We start from the raw sequence: 10,634 nt of genomic DNA, 5'->3' as shown, positions 1-10,634 counted from the left end.
CTTATGCTTTACTATGTACATTCCACACTAGTCTCTCACTTTAATCATGGTTAAAAGACGGCAAAACTCCTTTTAGGTCTTACAAGTTGGTTACATCATAGTTCACGACATCAAAACTTTACACTGTACAGGAAACATTAATTGCAACTAATTAGGCATATCAGTCACAAGGTGCTTGTGTACTTATTGGAATGGATGATGCATCCACACCCAATGCACAACTATGTTGGCTTAAATGAAAAGTCATGTGCACTGGCAGTATTATTCATCTTAGGTCGTTCCATCTTCCTAGAGTAAAGGAAGTAAGAACTTCAAAGTGCTTCACTTGCAGGTCAAGGTATCAAAAATTACATGATGATTTCTCATACATATTTGGCAACATTAAAAAACTGGCCATACATCAACCATCTTTTACCTCATGAAAATTTAAAATAGTGTACCCTAAATTGAAGTAAATTATTTCAAAATGTTAGAAACACATTCAAGGAAACTGCTTCCACTACATACGCCAGTTGCTTAGTTAAAAACTAAAATCATATTTATATTTCTAAAGAAAAAAAAGCATCTCAATAGTTCTAACTTTCAACCTCAAGGTGACTCGGATGCTTCTTGGACATTCTGTACAGAAATGTTACTCGGTGACTAATGCTCAGTGAGTCATTTGCAATTGTATATTTTAATAGATATTATTCTGTTTGAAAGAGGTCTTTTAGTGGTAGCAGGATACAAATGCGTCTTTATGATGAGCGAGTCAGTGGAAAAAGTGACACGTGATGTGGAAAAGGCAAAGGGCAGCAGTAAACAAATGCATCTCTATGAACGGTGGAGAGATTAGTGGCAAAAGTGACGCATGTTGTGGAAAGAAGTTATGGACGACAAGGAGTAAAATCTTGAAATAGGTGGCCAAACGATATATGGATGGTGAGGAAGCCCTGAAACAAAGCATAACTTAGAAAGAAACACACAAGATACATCGATCAGGACACAACTATGTCGCCGAACAAAAACACAGGAGGACCAAAGGACTATACGATGATGATGAACGACTCATGGGTGGCAATGCCATCAAGAGGAAAAACGGTGCAAGATTTTCATCCGGAGCACGGACTAGGGAAGCAAACCTGTGATGACGTCCTCAAGAGAAGAACGGTACTCACGGGCGCTGTCGACGACGGCGGCAAAGCGTAGAGCTTTTGCCCAGTTGTAACCAACCGGTGAAGCCAAGCCGGTCGCCGCGGTGTAGGCATGAACTCCAAAACCAGAACTGGGCACCTCCCTGCCACGACGGAGAAGATGAAAGAGCCCCCCCCCCCCCCCCCCCCCCCCCCAACGATGCACCCCTCGTCGTCCGCACGATCGAGAGACACAACCACCACCACCACCTGGTGACCCGACGGAGAGCCCACCTAGTAGCTTGCCATCCAAGGCTGCCTACAAACCACTCCTCCGCCAACCTGCAAAGTCCTACCACCCAGCCGGCCGTAGGGGGCCCATAGTCGGACAGCACCACCGACACAGCTGCCCAATGACCAAGCACTAGGCCGTAGGAATGGAGAAAGCCATAGGGCAGGGGAGCTCACACCCCGGAATCCGGGCCCATGCCGTTAGCCATCTGCCAGCAGCACCTCGGGAGAGCAGCGGAAGTCGACGCTTTGTCCGATCTAGCAACTGCAGATCTTGATGGGAGCCACCTGGGAATGGTACCTCTAATCATCGGGAAGCCTCAGCAGCACCCTCATCCACTGCCACTTGCACATATCCATCTTTAGTGGAGCAGTGTTCCGTCTTACGCATCGACGACTATGGATCTCGCCGGCGGGGTGCAATGGAGTCTCGGCGTTCGATGTGTGTAGAAAGACTTACGCAGGAGGTCGGCGCTGTCTGATGTCGTGGTGGCATCGATGGCAGACTTGGCAAGGTCGTGGCGTCAATATCTTCTCGGAGGATGGATCAGTGGAAGACGATGGTGGCGGCCTCTGAGAGTGCGCCGGACTGGTGTATGCCCAGACCAGGTATATGGCTTGGCTGGGGCCTCCGGTTTTAGATGTTAGGCTTATGTGTGAGGTTTGTTTGGTATTAGGCTTGAACTATCGGCACCCCTTTATCAATTGGATAAAAGTAGGGAAATATGTTGCCAAGATGGTGACTTCAGACTTACCGATGTACTACTTTATGAGGTCTTTATGAATAATTAATAAAATGACTACATTCATCATCCAAATGCAGAAGGCGGAGGTCTTCCTCTAAATGCTCGTAGGTCGCCATCGCATCATCCATCCTCATCCATGGGCGCGTAGAGAGTGGCGGAGCCCGCCGGCCAAATCGGAACGAGGCCAAACAACCAAGTCACCAGCTAATGAAAGCCACCTCCACCACCCGCCATCTCCACCATCTACTGCGGAGAAGACCAACCACGGCCCAAGGTGCAAGCCACATCCTGTGTCGCTCGTCACGGCAGCCGCGAGATTTGGCACAGCCAGCCGCCACTACCTCCTGGCAGGGTACACTCCATCAAAACGCGGCCCACCATGCCAAGCTGCCTACACCACGAGTGGAACCCCAACAGCAGCATCGTCAAGAGGCCAACTTCCCCGTCTGCACACTACCAGGTAGTAGCAGTCACCTCCACCAAACCTCAATGCACTAGAGACCACCGCTCCCGAGATGCTTGCAGTCCTCGTCGCCCAGGCTAGCCCGCACAACCACCACAGATCTAGCCAACACAGCTGCCATACACCTAGAGCCAACTCGCGCTGCTGGTGTGGCCGTCTGCCTTGCTACCACAGTGTCGCATGCAAGCGCCATGTTCCCGGAGCGGTCCTACTTCCCACGCTGCATAGGTCACTTGAGAAGGAGGGATGTCCGCCACCGCCTACGCCATCCAGACTTTGCCCGGCGACGAGAGGAGAGGAGAGGCAGGGAGAAGAGGTCTTAGGAGTGCTGGTATTGGAGTGCTCGAGCTACCGGGCCTCTTCTCCCTGCCTCTCATCTCCTCTCCCTCGGCGCCATCCAATACTCTGGAGTGCTCGAGCTACCGGAGCTCATATCCACATGTTGCTGGTTCCTATGGTGGCAACGAAGACGGTATGTGCGAGGGGAAGTGATACTATATCTAGAACAAACGACAATGACACTAGTAGGAAAAACCTTATAGATAGACGCTTACTAGTAGCGCTGGTTTTTACCACACGCTACTGGTAAGTTGATAGTAGTAGTGCGGGGTATAAAAAAGCGCTACTGCTAAGTGGTGTTCACTGTGTCCCCTGGGACAAGCCATACTAGTAGCGTGGGTTATAAAACAAGCGCTGCTGCTAAGTCGATAGTAGTAGCGTGTGTTTTTACCACTTGCTACTACTACTTATTAGTAGCGCGGGCGTACAAAAATAAAATCTCCATCTCCTCCCCCAAATCCCTCATGTCTCCTGCCCATTCACGCCTCCTCCTCCATGGTGCCGAAAGAGGACGCCACCTCGCGTCGTCGGCGTCCAGGAGGTCGCCGGTCTTCCCCCGCGTCTCCATGCCACCACACTGGAGCACCTCGCCACCGATGACCAGCCCCAATGTTCCCTCCATCTCCTTCCTCTCTACCTCGTTTCTCCTTATCTATCTCTCCCTCCGGTTTGACTCACCCTCCCATGTCCATCCTCGTGCAGGTCGTCGTCATGGATGACCCGGAGCTCTTGACCTTGGTCGAGAAGAGTAGCCCCACACCACCGCCTTGCTCTGCCCGGAATTCCGGCCCTATCCAGCAACCGTCGTCAGATCTGGTCTATCGCTGCCAGTCCACGCCGCCGGCGACCACTGCCGTCGCGGGATCGAATCATTGCAGCCGTGGACAACACACACGGGATCGATAATTTTTTTTGTTTTTGAAATTAATAATAGTGGCGCTAGAATAGAGTAGGCGCTACTGCTAAATAGCAGTAGCACGGGCTGAAAAAGCGCTACTACTAACTGTACTTACCAGTAGCGCTGGTTGAAAAAGCACTACTGCTATAAACTTAGCTGTAGCGCGTTAGCAGTAGCGCTGCCACCAACGCTACTGGTAGGGATAAAACCAACGTTAATAGTAGGCTTTCTCCTACTAGTGTGACGGTGGTTGCTCCAACGATCAACTATGCGCGTGGAGCACAAGCAAAAAACCACATCCAAGACCAATAGATGGTCGGCGTACCTAGTAGGTCAGCTAGTCCTATATGTTGATGCTTCATTCACAAAAGGAGATTATACATGGTCTGTGGTGCTATCATCCATAATCATCGGGGATCTTTTATGTCGGCGACCACAACAAGATTAGAACATGTTGGAGATGTCGATCTCACCACCAAGTTTTGACATCATGTTTCTCTTGCTCTGCTTGAAGGCGTGAAGCTAGCAAGAGAAACATGATGTCAAAACTTGATGGTAAGATCGGATAATATCACCATGGTGGATGCAATCAGGCAGAATGAAGGCTATTCTATGGTAGCAGCGCCAATCTTTGATGAATGTCATAGTTTCTTAGAAGATTTCAAAAAGTTTACTATTGAACATTGTATTAAGGATTTAAATTATGTAGGTCGTGAGTTGACTAGATGAGGTCGTGCTAATAATCCATTTCGTTGGATTGATGCCCTGCCTGATTTTATTTGTAATTCAGTTGGCTGACGATATATGTATCCTTTGATTAATAAAGCAAACTTTTCCATGTCTGCCAAGCTTCTAGAGCAATTAAGATATTTTAGGTCATCAAAGTAGTGACCTAAACGTCCTATAAAAGTATACACAACATCCATCACCTTTTTCGTGACAGACATGCTCACACTGCAAAGCCCATCACTCGTCCTGAACTTTATCTCTACACCTTAAGTCCGAACATAATGGGCAATGACTGGTTCCTATATTTTTTTTAAAGTGGACATCGTCTAGAAGTTTGGAAAGAATAGCATAATGCTTTAGTCTAAACTTCGATCGGACGTAAAAGAGAAGAACAGTTGTGAGGAAGGAAAACTAAAAGTTTTGAAATTAACTGCAAATAATTTTGATAAAACTAACCAGGCCATTACCTTTTAAAACTAGACAATAATTTGGCCCATCACCGCACTAAACAAAAGTTAGAGATGGAAGTACAACATATGCTTCATCCATTTTGTGTTTGTTTACTTTTTGATTTTCAATTGTGCGATGCAAATTAGCAATTTAGTTTTAATACCCTCCATAATTTGTACAAGTGCTTACCAATAGGTTATAGTGAATTTTAAACTAGATGCCTCAAAGGCATTGAGCAAACCTCCTTAAAACATCTCTAGCAGACCCCGTATAATGCCACAAATCGCAAAATAACCATAAAATACGGGTCTATACAAAAAATGATGCTCGATCATACCTCGCAAACGTGTCCGCCTCGTAAAAAATTTTGAGCGCGGAAAAATCCCCTCCCCGACCTGCGAAAACACAGGTTTTCGCCATGCCTATACGGTGTCCTGTATCCCAGGGAAGCGGTTGGCTGGACGGACATTTCAGCCCGCGCCCTTTCCCCACCCCCTTCTGCCGCCGCCCCGCCATTGGTTCCGCCAGTCCGCCGCAGGCGATTCCGCCAAATATTGGGGGTGAATCGCGCCGCTGGGGCGCCCGTGCCCTCTTCCGCCGAGCCATTGCACCGGCTCCCCCGGATTCATCAATCCACCGCAGCCGGTGAGCCACCGCCAGAGATGGAGTTGAGCCTGTGCGAGAAGTTTCTGCTCGACGATTCATCCGATTCGGATGACTCGGATGTTGAGACGATGATTCTCACATTTCGCCATCAGAGTTTGGTGATGGCCCTTGCCGTGAAGGAGCACGAAGACGAGAACCGGAAGAGGCGGTGAGGATCGATCGTCGGACGTCTTTGCATTCCTCGAAATCGCCATCTCGGGAACGAGATGATGATGCAAGACTACTTCGCCGCCAATCCAACATACCCACCGCACCTCTTTCGGAGAAGGTACCGTATGCGCAAATCCCTTTTTGTAAAAATTGTTCAAGCTTGCGAGGCCAATTGTCGATATTTTACTCAAAAAAGGTATGTCGCAGGTTTGAAGGGATTTACTGCATATAAAAAAATCTCGGCAGCTATGCGGGTAATTTCATACGGCGTTCCGGCTGACTATATCAATGAATATCTTCGCATTGGGAAAGATAGTACAATTGAATTAGCGTGTAGGTTTGCCAAAGTGATCGTCCGTGTCTTTGGTCCTGAATATCTTGGGGGCACCGAACGACAAAGACAGAAAAAAATTAATGGCATTTAATGGCATAAGAGGTTGGTCCGGCATGCTAGGAAACATAAATTGTATGCATTAGACTTGAAAAAATTGCCCAAAACCATGGCAGGAAATGTATTGTCACAAGTCTGGTGATGCAACAATTGTGCTAGAGACCGTAGCTTCACATGATTTATGGATTTGTCATTGCTTTTTTGGCATGCCGGGTACTCTCAATGATATCAATGTGTTGCAACTGTCTCATTTGCTTGCTAGGCTTGCTAGGTCGACGCGGTGCCACCTGAGCAGACCCCGCATTGTCGACCCGTAAAAAAAGCATGTTTTGCGAATATCCTTTTTTACGGGTCCGATTTATGGGATCTGACTCTGTCCGCGCCCGCGGCGGCTCGCAAAACCCTTTTTTCGTGAACTGTAAAAGACTTTTGCGAATTGGCTTTATACGGGGTGTGCTAGGGATGCTCTTAAGATGGTGTTGGTTGCATTCACTTGCAATCCTTCGTTATGCATTGATTTGATTATAATGCTACACATTTAATTCTTCCAGATTAGATATACAGTAGGAACTTCATTCTCCAACAATATATGGTAGAATTATTTTAAAGACCATTAAAGGCATTATTTCCTTTCCGTGAGAGAGAGAGAGAGATGTGTTATATAGAGGTAGGGATAGGTGGAGAGAGAAAGAGAAAGGTAGATATTAGAGATAGTTAGAGAGGGAGGGAGAGGGAGCTAGTAGAGATATGTAGATGTTGATGTTCGACAAAGGAAAAACAAAGAAAGTGGTTATTGGCAGCAGAAGAATCCATCATCGAGGCACATCGCCTTGGTGATGACGACATCAAGGTGCGTCTCTATGCTCCCATTTTGTTTTGTTCATCTTTACTTCGTTTCAATGTTAGTACAAGCAGCATACTTGACTGTCCTCTCCGCCTTTGCGTGCGTTGTAATACTAGACATGTCCTGTTATGAGCCGAATGGTAAAGATGAAGAATGAGGTGTTGCAATACAACTACAAGAGGTTCAAGAAACACGTCATCAAGGGAGGAACCACAAGACACTACAAGTGAGTGATGAATTTTGTTTGATCCATAATTACATGAACTTTCTTGAGGTCGGGGGTGTGAATGATAGTTGTGTTTTATGCTTAGAGCAAATATAGCTAAAATCCGAAAAGGTTGGTGATTAGTCCCTCTAGTGATCCAGTAAAGGAGAAGAAATGATTCTCGCCTTTTGTCCCGAATGTGATCCTGAGTTATAAACCTTCTTGCTCACTCGGTCACCCTCTTCCGCATGCTCAGTCGACTGTTGACCAATTGCATGTTTCTAAAAATATTATAGATTTCAAAAAAGATTGCAGGTTTCAAGGATTAAAAATAGTTCATGGGCTTGAAAAAAGGTTCGTGATTTTGAAAAACCATCGCGGATTTGAAATAAGTTTCTGAATTTTAATAAAGTTTCTGGATTACTAAAAAAACACGACGTTAAAAAACACGGATTTGAAAACAATCAAGGATTTAAAAAAGTTCATGCATTCCGTAGGTTAAAAAAGTGGTTCACAGATTTCTAAAAGGTTTGAGTATTTGAAAATTGTTAATGAAAAATGTTCAATGTTTTCAATTTTCTTTATGAATTTGGAAAAATCCATGAGCTGAAACAAAAAAATAAAAAATAAAACAAAAAAAAGAATAATAAAGAAAATATGAAAAATGAAAAAGAAAGAAAAAATAGAGAGAAAAGAGAAATAAAGAAAGAAAACTAATGCCAGAGATGTTAAGGGTGTTTCTCTTCTTGTGTAGAAGACTCCATTTTCTTAAAGGAAATGAGGGCAATGTGGCCCTCTCATCGAAGATAAAAAAAACAGACAGGGAGCATAGAAGCTTCCCAAAATCGAAATACACCAGCTGCCCGCTGAAACGAGAATAAACTATGAAGTAAATGGGCCGAACAGGACGGAGGGTGGGGGCAGGGCGGGGGTGCACCAAATTGTAGACACCGTAGAAAATAACCGTAAGCCCCAAATTGTAGACACAGTAGAAAATAAACTATGAAGTAACACATCTTAAGAGAGAGTTCATGAGGACCGCCTCAGGAGGCGGAGGCGGCAGCCGGCGTCCTTCCGCGTCGTGCGTTCCGATCCACCTTGCGCCGGCGCACATCGAGAAGGTCGCCCTTGCATCGCCCTCTTTCCCGGAGGGTATCCCGCCCTTCTTGCTGCCTACGCGGTCGCCGGCGTCCAACGAGAAGGACACCCTTGTTGCATCGCCCTCTTTCCCGGAGGGTACCCCGCCCTTGCGTTCGCGGCCGCCGGCGCCCAACGAGCAGGACGCCGCTGCATCGCCCTCTTTCCCGGAGGGTACCCCGCCCTTCTCGCTGCGTTCGCGGCCGCCCCTGGTGGCCTTCGCTGTCCCGGGCAGGAGTCGATCCCATTGTCACCACAGTGCCGGCTCTGCGAGGCCTTACCTTGTCCCGGTTGCCGATGGGGGGCCTCGGCGAGATCGGGTCTCAGGTCAAGATCTCTGGCGATGCCCGCGACCAGTTGGTGGACATAGATTCTCCAAGTTCAAGTGATGATCCGGGAGATAAGCAGGACGACGCCGGAGCCAAGCGGCCCTATACTTTACTTTCCGTCGACCCCGGTGTTCAAGGAGGTGGTTGGGAGGTTCCTGTCGTCGACAAGACCTTCGCGAAGCCGAGGCAGACGTCCCGCGATACCAAGGTATGTACTCATTCTTCACGAGGCTGTTCTGCAGGTGTTCATCGTATCTGGCAGGTGAGTTTCTGGATCTCTAAGGATGCATCTAAGGTAGAGCAGCGTGGATTGCTAGTTGTGCATCTTTCTTCTGGGTGGCTACGATTCGAGATGCCGAGGGAGATATTCTTGCAGGCTCATATCTCATGTATCAGGATCTCAGGATTGGACTACAATTAGAGATGGATGGTCTTTTAGTTCTGCTCATTAATCCTGACCACTTCGTGGGGGATTTTGAGGTGAAGAAGGCTTCGGCTCCTCCCCGGGTGGGTGGAAAATTCTGGATACTTGCAGATTACAATTCCGACACAGACATTGAGGAAGAGATTTCTCCTTCTTCTCCGGTACCTTCTCCGAGTTCACTAGCATCGCCTGATGGGATATCGGTGGAGTGTAAGATCCAGCGAGATTTTCATTTACCGAGGAAGAAGATGGATGTTCCGAGGCCTAAACCTTGGATTGGGCCACTTCCTAAGGTTAGTAGGAGTCCAATTTTACTTTCTGATTTTCTTGTTCCGGGTAGTTGGCCCGTGGGAAGGAGCCGACGACAGCGTAGACTGCCGAATGCCACGCATGTGCCGTTGGTGATGCAGTCCACAGGAGTTGTACGGGAGGCGTTTCTCGCGGCAGCAATTGAAGCGAACGAGATGGGTCAGGTGCCTAAATTAGAACCGCAGACTGGGTATATGGCCCAGTCGAGTTCTAGGCGACCCGATGATGACCGAGAAGACTGCCAGAAGGAAGGAAAATCTGCTGTTGTGCATGCTGCCGATCGGGCCTATGTGCAGTCCGATTCGATTCTGGTTGTTGGGCAGGAGGCGGTAGTGCCTGTTGCTGATCGTGTTGATTCTAAAGCCGAGTCGCTCTCGGTTGCTGGATAGGAGATGTACCAAGTGGAGTCCAAGTCCCAATCGGCCTCTAGGAAGCCCGATGGGATTAGTCAATACAGCCAGGAGGTGTCCTGTAAGGCGGTACAGCAGGTTCAGGCCAAGTTTGATTCGAACTCGTTGCGTACGCAGGAGGGATTCCAGCCGGACAACAACATTGGCCAGGACTCGGCTGTTCGGGTCTTTTTAAAGCAGCCCAGGGTCGGATTCCCTAGACAGAAAATCACGAGGGCGCCGCGAGTCCCTTACACTAGGTCGCTTGTGATGTCCGGCCGAGATGTCCCAGCACAGTCGCAACAGCGGTCGCCGGCGGCATCGCAGAAGCCTGGCAGAGAAGTCCCAGCTCAGTCGCAACAACGGGCGCCCGCGGCCTCGCAGCAGCTTTCCGGTAGCCGAGGACCGGCGCCTCGGCTGCCTCCTAACTCGGTCCCAGCGACGGCTAAGGCAGGAGTGGGCGGGGTTCAGGCGGCCTCGCAGCAGGTCTCCGATAGCCGAGGACCGGCACCTCGGATGCCTCCTAACCCGGTTCCAGCGGCGGTTAAGGCAGGGGCGGGTGATGGTCAGGCTGTTCCTAGATCGGCCGAGCCAGGAGGGCAAGCTGGGGCTGATTTTAATCGCATGCAACCCCGCGGACGATGGGGAGACGATGGGGTCAATGCGTATGGAGCTGGTCAGCATCGTGGTTCGTCGTCACAAGGGGGAGGCCGAGGATATGCTTGGCAATCTAATGCCGGTTCTGGACAGGGTTTCTCGGGT

General features: G+C 48.6%; 1 long non-coding RNA gene across 1 annotated transcript; it reads left to right on the top strand.

The window, feature by feature from the left end:
* Positions 1-4,817: 4,817 nt before the first annotated feature.
* LOC123431264 lies at positions 4,818-6,461 on the top strand. The gene is made up of 2 exons (XR_006623073.1): positions 4,818-5,962; positions 6,052-6,461. It is a non-coding gene; the product is annotated as an uncharacterized LOC123431264 (long non-coding RNA).
* The last annotated feature ends 4,173 nt before the right edge of the window (positions 6,462-10,634 follow it).

The sequence above is a fragment of the Hordeum vulgare genome, chromosome 2H (assembly GCF_904849725.1).
Source record: "Hordeum vulgare subsp. vulgare chromosome 2H, MorexV3_pseudomolecules_assembly, whole genome shotgun sequence".
Taxonomy (NCBI): Eukaryota; Viridiplantae; Streptophyta; class Magnoliopsida; order Poales; family Poaceae; genus Hordeum; species Hordeum vulgare.
The sequence above is the reverse complement of the archived record's forward strand: the minus strand, read 5'-3'. Positions and strand labels throughout refer to the sequence as shown.